Source organism: Haematobia irritans, chromosome 5 (assembly GCF_050003625.1).
Source record: "Haematobia irritans isolate KBUSLIRL chromosome 5, ASM5000362v1, whole genome shotgun sequence".
Taxonomy (NCBI): domain Eukaryota; kingdom Metazoa; phylum Arthropoda; class Insecta; order Diptera; family Muscidae; genus Haematobia; species Haematobia irritans.
Window position 1 is genome coordinate 94,341,250 of NC_134401.1, and position 14,085 is coordinate 94,355,334.

Sequence of the window (14,085 nt, forward strand, 5' to 3'; positions counted from 1 at the left end):
GAGCTCCTATTGAATTGATAGAATTCATTTAAATGAAAATAAACCAAAATAAATTAGATTGCCTTGGTTACCTTAAACGAAATTTATTTGAATTTTATAAAGTAAAATTACACTAAATTACAATAATTCCATTACATAAATATAAATTTAAGCGGAAAATCGGATTCGCTAATCAGAATCAAAAGGTCGAGTTTTTGTCTGTTTCAAAGTTTGAAATAGTTTATTATACGATATATTCAAATCTGAACCGCTTAATTAAAAAGTAAACGTTAAACCCTTATGGATGGTTAGCATGTCCGCCTTGCATACTCAAGGTCGTGGGTTCGATTCCTGCTTCAACCGAGCACCAAAAAGTTTTTCAGCGCACGCAGAGAAGGAATATGATCACCTCAAACATGTTTCAAGAGCAAAATGTTATTTTTGTATGGTGACCATGTAACATGTTTGTCACTAAAATGTTATTTTTTCGTCAAATATAACCTGCTTGCCGAAATCAGCTACATGATTTCCGAGGAAATAACATGGTTGCGAAAACCATGTTACATGGTCACCATCCAAAAATAACATTTTGCTCTTAAAACATGTTTGAGGTGATCATATTCCTTCTCTGGGTGCGGTGGATTATCCCACCTCAGTAATGCTGGTGACATTTCTGAGGGTTTCAAAGCTTCTCTAAGTGGTTTCACTGCAATGTGGAACGCCGTTCGGACTCGGCTATAAAAAGGAGGTCCCTTGTCATTAAGCTTAACATGGAATCGGGCAGCACTCAGTGATAAGAGAGAAGTTCACCAGTGTGGTATCACAATCGACTGAATAGTCTAAGTGAGCCTGATACATCGGGCTGCCACCTAACCTAACCTAAAACCTTTCAAATGAGATGTGACTCGAGCTTATCCTCCGATTTTCCGCCATATTCTTGCCAGTGTATATACTTAAAAAATAGATCCCACTAGAAAACAAATTGATAGCATAATTTTTTTTTATTTTTCAATAGACTTAGAGCTCTTTGCAAATTATTATTTTGTTTGATTGCAAATTTAGTAGTTTGCTCGTATTCATTTTTTTTCCTAGTTCTTCCACTTAAGTATGTTTGTATATCTGCTCTAGTGCTGATTTTTGCACAATATTTTCTGCCGGTTGTTGGTGTTGTTTTATGTTACCGGTTTATTATTTTGCTTTGTCATTTTTTGCGTTTTATTTTTTGCGTAGTTTTTTCATGTATGTCGTTTTTATTATCATTATCATAAATTAGAGTAGTTGTTGGTCTGGACTTTCATTTACTATTGAAATATTTGCCATAGTTCGGTACATATGTCCTCAATTTGCTTATGAATTTTGTTTCATTCATTTCCCAATTTTATTTAAAGATCAACAAACTTTTTTGCATTTAATTGGCTTTGAGGGTCATATTAGTTTTCGGAATTGGGTAAAAGTTCATCATACTTTTATTGAAATTTCAGGAAGATTATCAATATATAATTAAATATTTGAATTAATAATTAAACGGGTGCTGAGCGCAGACCATATATGCTAAGCGAGAACTTTAAAATGGAGAGAGAGCTTATGGAGTTTAAAGCGATATATAATCAACGAGCACCGTAGGTTAAGTGACACTGAAGGGAAAAATTGTCGTAAGATCAAAGATTTCTTGGCTTTAAACAAAAAGTAAAACACACTATTTTTCATATGTTCCGGTGTAAATACTCCTTTGTTTAGCATATTATATTTAATTGCATGTATGTTAATATGTTAGAATCTATTATGTTTGGCACATTACATTTTGTTAAACATATATCAATTTCGTATAAGCACTTTTTTGTTTAGAGTTGCCACAGAGAGAGAGAGAGAGAGAGAGAGAGCGAAAAATAACAGAGAGAAAAAATTTCAGCCCAAATATTATTGAATTTACACATTCAATTGTTTATTCTTGTGTCATCAAAACGAATAGAGTCGGCATAAGAGTAAATCGACATTTTCCGATCAAAATAATAATTAAAAATTTCTGAACAATTAAGGAAAGTGTAAATTCGGGCTGTTCCGACTACATTATACCCTGCACCACTTTGTATATCTACATTTGGCGCAGAAGCAATAAATTTAACTGGGATTGTCATAGAATGTGTGTGAATTAAAAAAAATTGTATTATTTTGCCTATTAAATATTTTTATAATTTTTTATGATTTTTAATTCATTCTAATGCTTGTCTGAAATGTTTGAACTCAATTTTAATTTGTACCATTTTATTAATTCTTACTCTGTTTTTTACACATTTTAAACAAGAAAAGTTAAAATTACTCATTAAAAATAAGAAAATAGAGAGGTATAAAAAATTAAATTACATAATAACAGGAAGGTAGGACTGTGTAGTTAAAATTTACGTATACCCACCGGCATGATGATGTTTATTGTCCAAACGCCAAGAACAGAATGACAATATTTCTCATGTTTTTCTTATTTAAACGAGTTTATGCTTAGGTAGTGATACAAATAAGAGTGATGTTGTTGTTACAAAATAAATGAGATCAAATTGAGTATTTCGAAAAATTGAGCTATTATTAAAAGAGAGCGAGAGAGACTGTTAGTAATGAACCAATAAGACGACACTAATGATCAATTACCTAGGTGCACATAAAAACATAACAAACTGAATGATTAATTCTAACAATTTAATATATATATAAATTTAATAATATATATAAATGAAATAATGGACCTATTTCTAGAAAATAATTAGTAAAAAGGTGATCTTGTTACAGTGTTTTTAAAGCTGTGCCTTTGGAACAACTTCCAATTTTTTTCTGGGTATTAGAATAAGAAAATTTGATTTTGATTTATTTCTAAAAAATTTTCGTATTATTAGCCCAATTCGGAAGAACAAAAATGTGGGAGCTATATCTAAATCTGAACCGATTTAAATCAAATTTAACACACTTGGCGATGTTACTAATTGTACTGCTGGTACAAAATTTAGAGCAAATAAGGCTAAAACTCTGGCTTCTGGGGCCATATCAGTGCATATCAGGAGAAAGGAGCTATATCCAGGGTTGGTCTGTCACAAACTGTGACTTTTGCAACATACATTTGCGACAGTATAATACGTGTGTCGCAAAATTCGTAAACCTACTGTAGAAACCCTAATTTTGAATAGAAGAAATTATGAAAATTTTTAATTTATTTGGCTCCGCGATAAAAGGAATGCAGTCGCTTTCAGTTTCAGCAGAAATTTATGGCAGTTTTTCCCGCGGTAAAGCCATTTTCTTATGTGATATCGAAATTCCCGTTGGTGAGTGTGCAAAATACCTTGGGATTATATTGGAGAGGAGGCTGAACTTTAAGCTAAGAAAGGACGAGAAAAGGCACGGTTTTCTGATTCAATCGCGAAATTAATTGATCCAATTAATTTTTTAATTGAAATATCTTCAATCACGAAAATGTATCAATCACAGTTTTAATTGGGCATAAAAAATATTTGATTAAAAAATCAATTGATTTGATTTGAAAAGACTATAGACTGTGTCTATATAGTCTCCTTCTGGGTGTTGCAAACATTTCCATTTTATACCCTATCCCATGGTGTGGAGAAGAGTTTAAAAAGAAAGGAATTAACTAGTTGGGACCTTAAAAAATGTTGAAATGAGTAAAAGTCAATCGACCATGTTCCGATATTCGGAACCGTAAATCGCAAAAATTTAGTTTTCTTATAAAGAAAAAATGAGCTACTATCGGACTTTTATTAAATTTGTATTAAAACTTCTTATTAAAGAAAACTATGTTGCCAAATTTTAAATTTATACGTTTTAGGGTTAAGAAAAGAAAATATGACCAAACAACAATTTTACGATTCCGAATATCGGAACATACCAAAATCAACACATCTACCTGTTCGTGAAATTCATATTTGTGCAGATGTCTCGGCTACGACCGGTGATATTCGACCATGCATTTAATCATAGCCCTAAAAAGTCGAAATTTTAATAGTAAATTATTATATTAAATTTTATTTGAAAGTGGTTTTCGGGATAGAATAATAAAACTAACAATCGTTTTTATCTGTAAGCTATCAGTTTTTGCAAAAAATCTTGTTTTTTTTTATTGAGTTAGAAGAGGATTGTAAAAACACGATCGAATAAGATGTACATTTCAAAGTTATCTATTCAGTAAAACCGGTTTTATAAACAATTATGCATCTATACTTTAGAATTGAATAACCGGTTACCCGGTTAGGTTAGGTTAGGTGACCTCCTTTTTATAGCCGAGTCCTAACTTCGTTCCACATTGCAGTGAAACCACTTAGAAAAATTTTGAAAGCCTCAGAAATGTCACCATCATTACTGAGGTGGGATAATCCACCGCTGAAAAACTTTTTGGTGTTCGGTCGAAACTGGTTTTGAACCCACGACGTTGTGTATGCAAGCTTTCTCTATTTTCTACCATAAATATATTTGGAATCGATTTCAAAAGTTTTAAAAACAATCGATAACAAAACGACACTAAATATTTTTATCTTGACACATTACTTCCTCTGACATATACTTCAAAAAATTACGAAGATATCATTGGTTTTTTTTAATTATTGCTTTTTTTCTTTACCAAAATTTTGAATATCAACATTTGCAAAAATTCATCAGCCTTGAAATGGAATTATAATCGGAATTTACCAACTAGTCTACAAAACAGCTACTATTTGTGATAAGAAAAAAAAAATTGTTGGCGATTGCAAACTTTTGGATGTGGTAAGCACTCTATGCTGAGGTGACTCTGATAATTGAATTTGTGCTCTATAGAATTTGTGCAATAAACTATAGAATGACGATATCGAATTTTCCAATCCCTCACAAAGCTTGGGGTCACGGTTCAAAAAAAAAATTAAAACATTTTTCGTAATTGCAGTATTTTAGCCTCATGAAACTTCTCTACATTTGGTGCCTAAATCTGTGAAGCACGCCGTTTGGACCCGGTTATAAAATGAATTTCCGCTATCATTGAGATGAAAAATCAAATAGGCCTATATTCATTAAATCGATTTCATTACTTATTTCTGTTTGAATAGATCCCGGTTATATGTAAGAGGGTGGTGCGATAAATACTTAGCCTCATCGCATAATCCAAGAGGATTGCAGGGACAAGTATTTAATTCTCCTGGACATATACTACGAAATTTCAGTGAGAGTGGATTTCTTGGGTTTTTTTATGAACCATATCCAAGTGAGCCGAAGAAGTTTATATACGGTACATGATTACATGATATCGTATTAGCAGAGCGCTTTTTAAAGATTAGCGATTTAATTCGGACATTAGGTGTTTCAAAAAAGCGAGAGGCTTATGCTAACAATTCGTCGAAAATTTAAATTGACTGCGAAAGAGGTCACCTAAATACTTACAACCTAAAAACACAATCACTCCTTTAAATCTTCGACATATTTTTGTATACTACCGAAATATTATGATGGTTCTCTTTTTGTATATATATTTTTCTGGGCTTTCAAAGTCAGTTTTAAATGCGAATAAAACTAATATTGTATTATTCTATTATTTTCATCCAACGTTTCACTGCGAGCACTTTGATCCAAATAATATCATATATTTGGCACCAAAAATATGAAAATATTGACAAAATTTTCTATACATATAAAATTTTGTTTTGTTATTGTTGTTATTGTGTATATACAATTTTGTCAACATTTTCTTTAGAAATAAAATTTTGACAAAATTTTCCATAGAAATAAAATTTTCTATAGGAGTAATTTTTTGGATAAATTATTCTATAGAAATAAAATTTTGATAAATCTTCTTATAGAAGTACATTGTTGATAAATTTTCTATAGAAATAAAATTTTGACAAAATTTCCCATAGACATAATAAAATTTTCTACAGAAGTAAATTTTTGATAAAATTTCTATAAAAGCAAATTTTTGATAAAACTTCCTATAGAGATAAAATTTTGACAAAATTTTCTATAGAAATAAAATGTTGACAAAATTTTCTATAGAAATAAAATTTTTACATAATTTTCTATAGAAATAAAATGTTGACAAAATTTTCTATAGAAATAAAATGTTGACAAAATTTTTATAGAAATAAAATTATGACAAAATTTTCTGCAGAAATAAAATTTTGACAAAATTTTCTATAAAAATAAAATCTTGAGAAAATTTTCTATAGAAATAAAATTATGACAACATTTTCTGCAGAAATAAAATTTTGACAAAATTTTCTATAGAAATAAAATTTTGACAAAATTTTCTATAGAAATAAAATGTTGACAAAATTTTCTATAGAAATAAAATTTTGACAAAATTTTATACGGAAATAAAATGTTGACAAAATTTTCTATAGAAATAAAATGTTATCAAAATTTTCTGCAGAAATAAAATTTTGACAAAATTTTCTGCAGAAATAAAATTTTGACAAAATTTTCTATAAAACTAAAATTTTGAGAAAAGTTTTTATAGAAATAAAATTTTGACAAAATTTTATATAGACAAAATATATTTGGCAACAAAATTTATAAATTTGGCAACAAAATGTTCAATACTCATAAAATTTTGACAAAAATTTCTATACAGATAATAAAATTTTGATAAATTTTTTTATAGAAATAAAATTTTGATAAAATTTTCTATGGAGCAAAATTTTCTATAGAAATAAAAATTTGACAAAATTTTCTATAGAAATAAAATTTGGACAAAATGTTCTATAGAAATAACATTTTGACAAAATTTTCAATGGAAAACTTTTGTCACAATGTTCTTTCTATAGAAATAAAATTTTGACAAAATTGTCTATACAAATAAAATTTTGACAAAATTTTCTATAGAAATAATATTTTGAAAAAATTTTCTATAGAAAAAAATTTTGTCAAAATTTTTTATAGAATTAAAATTTTGTCAAAAATTTATTTCTATAGAAAATTTTGTCACAATGTTCTTTCTATAGAAATAAAATTTGGCAAAGTTTTGTATAGAAATAACATTTGGAAAAAATTTTTATGGAAAAACAAATTTTGACCAATATTTCTATAGAAATAAAATTTTGTCAAAAATTTATTTCTTTTATCTACTTTCTTTTATTTCTATAGAAAAAAAATTGACAAATTTTTGTATAGAAATAAAAATTTGAGCAAATTTCCTAGAGTAAAAAAATTGTGACAAAATTTTCTATAGAAATAACATTTTGACAAAATTTTCTATAGAAATAAAATTTTGACAAAATGTTCTATAGAAATAAAATTTTGACAAGATTTTCTTTAGAAATACAGTTTTGACAAAATTTTCTGTAGAAATAAAATTTTGACTACATTTATTTCGGCATAGGCCGGCTATCAATGTAAAACCTTTTTTCGGAAGGTTCATGTGTGGTTTATTGTTGGGTTTAATGAACTGCCTGAATTTATTCTGATAATTGGTTGATAGTTTTGCTGCAAGTAGAGGATGCTGATGAGGAATGTGGTAATTCCGAAACGTGCGTCCATCCAACCATCTTGCAGTCGATAGGGCTTTGCCCAAATAAATTTGACAAACATTCTTTTCCTCTGTTGGTTAAGCTACACTTGTAGTTTAGTCAATGTATGGTTTTACGCTGAAATCAAAAAAACAACAACAATAAATTTTCTTTAGAAATAAAATTTTGACAAAATTTTCTATAGGAATAAAATTTTGACAAAATTTTCCATAGAAATAAAATTTTGACAAAACTTCCTATAAAAGTATATTTTTGACAAAATTTTCTATAGAAATAAAATGTTGACGAAATTTATATAGAAATACAATTTTGACAAAATTTTATATAAATAGAAATAAAATTTTGACAAAATATATTTGGCAACAAAATTTTCAATAGTCATAAAATTTTGACAAAATTTTCTATACAGATAATAAAATTTTGATAAATTTTTTTATAGAAATAAAATTTTGATAAAATTTTCTATGGAGCAAAATTTTCTATAGAAATAAAAATTTGACAAAATTTTCTATAGAAATAAAATTTGGACAAAATTTTCTATAGAAATAACATTTTGACAAAATTTTCTATGGAAAACTTTTGTCACAATGTTCTTTCTATAGAAATAAAATTTTGACAAAATTGTCTATACAAATAAAATTTTGACAAAATTTTCTATAGAAATAATATTTTGACAAAATTTTCTATGGAAACAAATTTTGTCAAAATTTTTTATAGAATTAAAATTTTGTCAAAAATTTATTTCTATAGAAAATTTTGTCACAATGTTCTTTCTATAGAAATAAAATTTGGCAAAGTTTTGTATAGAAATAACATTTGGAAAAAAATTTTTATGGAAAAACAAATTTTGACCAATATTTCTATAGAAATAAAATTTTGTCAAAAATTTATTTCTTTTATCTACTTTCTTTTATTTCTATAGAAAAAAAAATTGACAAATTTTTGTATAGAAATAAAAATTTGAGCAAATTTCCTAGAGAAATAAAATTGTGACGAAATTTTCTATAGAAATAAAATTTTGACAAAATTTTCTATAGAAATAACATTTTGACAAGATTTTCTTTAGAAATACAGTTTTCACAAAATTTTCTGTAGAAATAAAATTTTGACTAAAATTATTTCGGCATAAGCCGGCTATCAATGTAGAACCTTTTTTCGGAAGGTTCATGTGTGGTTTATTGTTGGGTTTAATGAACTGCCTGAATTTATTCTGATAATTGGTTGATAGTTTTGCTGCAAGTAGAGGATGCTGTTGAGGAATGTGGTAATTCCGAAACGTGCGTCCATCCAACCATCTTGCAGTCGATAGGGCTTTGCCCAAATAAATTTGACAAACATTATTTTCCTCTGTTGGTTAAGCTACACTTGTAGTTTAATCAATGTATGGTTTTAAGCTGAAATCAAAAAAACAACAACAATAAATTTTCTTTAGAAATAAAATTTTGACAAAATTTTCTATAGGAATAAAATTTTTACAAAATTTTCCATAGAAATAAAAATTTCTATAGGAGTAAATTTTTGGATAAATTATTCTATAGAAATAAAATTTTGACAAAACTTCCTATAAAAGTATATTTTTGATAAATTTTCTATAGAAATAAAATTTTGACAAAATTTTCTACAGAAATAACATTTTGACAAAATTTCCTATAGACATAAAATTTTGACAAAATTTTCTATAGTCATAATAAAATTATTTACAGAAGTAAATTTTTGATAAAATTTCTACAAAAGCAAACTTTTGATAAAATTTCCTATAGACATAAAATTTTGACAAAATTTTCTATAGAAATAAAATGTTGACAAAATTTTCTATAGAAATAAAATGTTGACAATATTTTCGATAGAAATAAAATTATGACAAAATTTTCTGTAGAAATAAAATTTTGACAAAATTTTCTATAGAATTTTGACTAAATTTTCTTTAGAAATAAATTTTTGTCAAAAATGTATTTCTATAGAAAATGTCACAATGTTATTTCTATAGAAATAAAATTTTGAAAAATTTTCTATAGAAATAAAATTTTGAAAAAAATTTCTATAGAAATAAAGTTGTGACAAAATTTGCTAGAGAAATAAAATTTTGAAAAAATTTACTAGAGATATAAAATTTTGAAAAAAATACTGGAGAAAAAAAAATTGACAAAATTTTCTTTAGAAATGAAGGTTCAATAAGTTTTTTTTTTTGTTTAATTTGGTAGGCTCTAAGCTAACCCCTTTACGATTTCCTTTCACAGAGACTAGGACTTGGTAAAATTGGACATTCTTCCCATACATTACTTTAGCTGCACCAATAATCTTCGAATGCATTGCCTCTTATTAAAAAACACTCACAATAAAAATTCTTTGGAATGCACATGTTAATCTACTTCTTAATTATAATTACCCAAATGGATTTTCATTTTGTTAATTCAATTAGTAGAAACCAAAAAACAAACAAACAAACACTTCATCCAGAATGTAGGGCAAAACTGTCCATCTATCGTGTCTATTAATAATTTCCATACTTTTCTATTTGGAATAAAAATAGAGGAAAATGTTGTTGAAAATAAACCTATATGGAATTTCCATGTTGCAATATGGCCATGTTATTCTTTCCATATTGGCCACATCTATATGAGCTCTGTAATAGAGCAAACATCGAGTGGAGAATATTGGTTGTTGTACCTTAGACATTGTTGGACACTTCAGTTGAATTCCGGCGGTGATTGAAGACGAACGTGGTGTGGTGTTAGAAAACTTCCTGTGTCGTGTGAAGATATCAAGTGGGAAGACCTACAAATAGAAAGAAACCTTTGTGGATGATATCTAAGTTGTCGTCTGACTCCGAAGGTGTGGGAGGGTAGGTTGAGGAGGGTTTTGTTATCATTATTATGAACTATTAAAAAAAAAACAGTAAATACCTTTGGCTGTTTGGTTATCACCTCAGCCCATAGTTGGTAAAGGGAATTTTCCTTAAAACATTGTTTTTGCTCTTCCCCCACTTCCCCGCGTATTATTTTCGCTTTTAAATATTTCTGTGTTTCTTTTTGTTTATTGTTATTATTTGGAAATCTTATCTGGAATTGTTTTGTAAACATATGTACGTGTGTGTGTGTTGGTGTTGAGATAGCGGCTGACTAAATGTCTGCCGAACTAACCTGAACGTCACGTTGTCATTTCCATTGACGTTAGTGATACCAACATGTGGTCACGCAAGTTGTTGTTGTTTGCTGATAAAACGTGAACACTTTTGTTATTTCTACAATTTTCTCATAGTGAAAACTTACTACAAGCCCAGTGTTAATAAATAAATTATAGTTAATTTCTAGAAATTTGAATATTTTTTCCTTTTCATTTATAAAATTTATGAAATCCATTGCAAAAAGGTATGAATTTATTTAATACTAATCATCGGTAATTCGGTTTTATTTTGATACCTCGACTGATACAAATAAAATGTGGAACATCCATATGTAGTGACCGGTGATCCCAAATTCATTTTCAGACTTTTTTTAATTATCTTTTTAAATATGTTATATGAAATAAACATGAAATAATATATAAAAAAATATCATCAAAATATCTTCAAAAACTTATCAGTAAAAAAATTAACTCATACAACAAGCTTTTTAATCAAATTAAATTAAATTATCCCAATTGACATTTTAATTAAATTAAAAACAATTAAAACTATAATTGAAATTATTGTTCGGAGATTTTTGGATACATACTCTTAACATTAAATTTTGTCTCAAACCCCAAGAAAAATCCAACTATTAATATAATCGGTAACTGCATAAAAAGTGTAAAATCCAATATAATCACAAGAAAATTATTTCATATAAAGGTAAAATAAATACAAATAAATAAATAATTATAATAATAAGATAAACAAACGTTTATTTTATTGTATTATTTATTTATTTATTTTATATTAAAAATAATTAAATTTTGGGAACAAAATCAATTTAATTAATATTTCAAATAAATTCAATGCTATCTAAAACAAGAAATTTTTTGTATATCTCTCAAAAATAGTACACAGAAAAAATTATCACCTAAATACTGCCAATTAAAAATTTGATTGAACTTGAAAACGAAATCAATTAAAAAAATTCATTAACAATCAAATTAAAAATTAAAGTATATACGGCCGTAAGTTCGGCCAGGTCGAATCTTATGTACCCTCCACCATGGACTTCTACAAAAGACTGTCACCCACAATCGAATTACATGGGTTGCGGTAACACTTGCCGATGGCAAGGTATCTTAAAACTTCTTAACACCGTCTTCTAAATTGTAAGTTACTCCATACGGGGAATATATAAAACAAATATAAAAAGGCTGATAAAATTCAATTTGACAAAATTATCTATAGAAATAAAATATTGACGAAATTTTCTATAGAAATAAAATGTTGAAAAAATTTTCTATAGCAATAAAATTTTGACAAAATTTTCTATAGCAATAAAACGTTGAAAAAATTTTCTATAGCAATAAAATTTTGACAAAATTTTCTATAGAAATAAAATTTTGACAAAAATTTCTATAGAAATAAACTTTTGACAAAAATTTCTATAGAAATAAACTTTTGACAAAATTTTCTATACAAATAAAATTTTGACAAAATTTTCTATAGAAATAAAATTTTGACAACATTTTATATACAAATCAAATTTCATCTAATTTGTCCATATAATTAATTGTAAATTAAGATATAATGCATTTGGACGTTAATCGCCTGTTTCAGTACCAGGCTAACATGACAAATCAAATTTTGACAAAATTTTCTATAGAAATAAAATTTTGACTAAATTTTCTATAAAAATAAAATTTATATAAAATTTTCTAAAAAAAAAAATTGGCAAAATTTTCTATGGAAATAAATTTGGACAAAATTTTCTATAGAAATAAAATTTTTAATAAAATGTTTCTATAGAAATAAAATTTTGACAAAATTTTCCCACAAAAATAAAATTTTGACAAAATTTTCCCACAAAAATAAAATTTTGACAAAATTTTTCTATAGAAATAAAATTTTGAGAAAATTTTCTATAGAAATATTGACAAAATTTTCTATGGAAATAAAATTTTGGTAGATTATTTTTGGTGATATGGACCAATTTTTGTGTGATTGGCGATCGGCTATATATAACTATAGACCGATATGGACAAATTTGTGCATGGCTGTTAGCGGCCATATACCAGCGCAACGTACCAAATTTCAACCGAATCGGGTGAATTTTGCTCCCCCAACAGGTTCTGGAGGTCAAATCTGAGGATCGGTTTATATGGGGGCTATATATAATTATAGACCGATATGGACCAATTTTTGCATGGTTGTTAGAGACCATATACGTACATCACGTACCAAATTTCAACCGGCTCGGATGAAATTTGCTCTTCCAAAAGGCTCCGGAGTTCAAATCTGGGAATTGGTTTATTTGGGGGCTATATATAATTATGGACGGATATGGACTAAGTTTCCCATGGTTGTTATAGACCCTATACTAACTAACACCACTTACCAAATTTCAACCGGATCGGATGAATTTTGCTCCTTCAGGAGGCTCCGGAGGTCAAATCTGGGGATCGATTTATATGGGGGCTATATATAATTATGGACCGATATGGACCAATTTTTGATAGTTGTTAGAGACCACATACTTACACCACGTTCCAAATTTTAACCGGATCGGATGAATTTTGCTCCTTCAAGAGACTCCAGAGATCAAATCTGGGGTCGGTTTATATGGGGGCTATATATAATTATGGACCGGAGGTCAAATCTGGCGATCGGTTTATATGGGGCCTATATATAATTATGAACCCGTATGGACCAATTGTTACATGGTTGTTAGGCACCATATACTTACACCACGTTCCAAATTTAAACCGGATCGGATAAATTTTGCTCCTCCAGGAGGTTCCGGAGGTCAAATCTGGCGATCGGTTTATATGGGGGCTATATATAATTATGAACCGCTATGGACCAATTTTTGCATGGTTGTTAGAGACCGGATGAATTTTGTCCTCCAAGAGAGAGGGCTATACGTAAATGTGGTCCGAAATGGCCCATTTGCAATACCATCCGACCTACTACTTGTGCCAATTTTCAAGTCGATAGCTTGTTTCGTTCGGTAGTTAGCGTGATTTGCACAGAAGGACGGACAGACGGACGGACATAGCTACATCGACTCAGAATTTCTCCACGACCCAGAATATATATACTTTATGGGGTCTTAGACCAATATTTCGATGTGTTACAAACGGAATGACCCCATCCTATGGTGGAAAGTATAAAAATAAACCAAAAGAACCTTTTGTATACATTTTATTTCTATCGAAAATTTTGTCAAAATTTTATTTCTATAGAAAATTTATCTTTTTTTTTTGCTATAGAAAATTTTGTCAATATTTTATTTATATAGAAAATTTTGTCACTCTTTTACAATTTTATCAAAATTTTATTTCTATAACAAATTTTGTCCAAATTTTATTTCTATAGAAAATTTTACTGTGTAAAACAGAGTGTGAAGCTGTGCACACCAGAATAAATCCTTGAAAACCGTTTTGACGAAGTCAATCGATATATTGGAAATAAAACTTAAATAAAAACATCAATCCTATGTTTTTTAAT

The 14,085-nt window shown here is 28.0% G+C and overlaps 1 protein-coding gene across 8 annotated transcripts in view; it reads left to right on the forward strand.

Moving 5' to 3' along the window:
- The window catches only part of LOC142241126 (PDZ domain-containing protein GIPC3-like), a 167,304-nt gene that overhangs the window by 68,425 nt on the left and 84,794 nt on the right, over positions 1-14,085 (forward strand). The window contains exon 1 of one of the 8 annotated variants that reach the window (XM_075312873.1): positions 4,535-4,734. The exons of 5 other annotated variants lie outside the window; for them this stretch is intronic. The gene's annotated coding sequence lies outside the window, so the exon portion shown is untranslated. Of the gene's footprint in view, positions 1-4,534; positions 4,735-10,147; positions 10,306-14,085 lie in introns of those variants that run through there. 2 more of the 8 variants (XM_075312872.1, XM_075312874.1) reach the window with 2 other exon arrangements.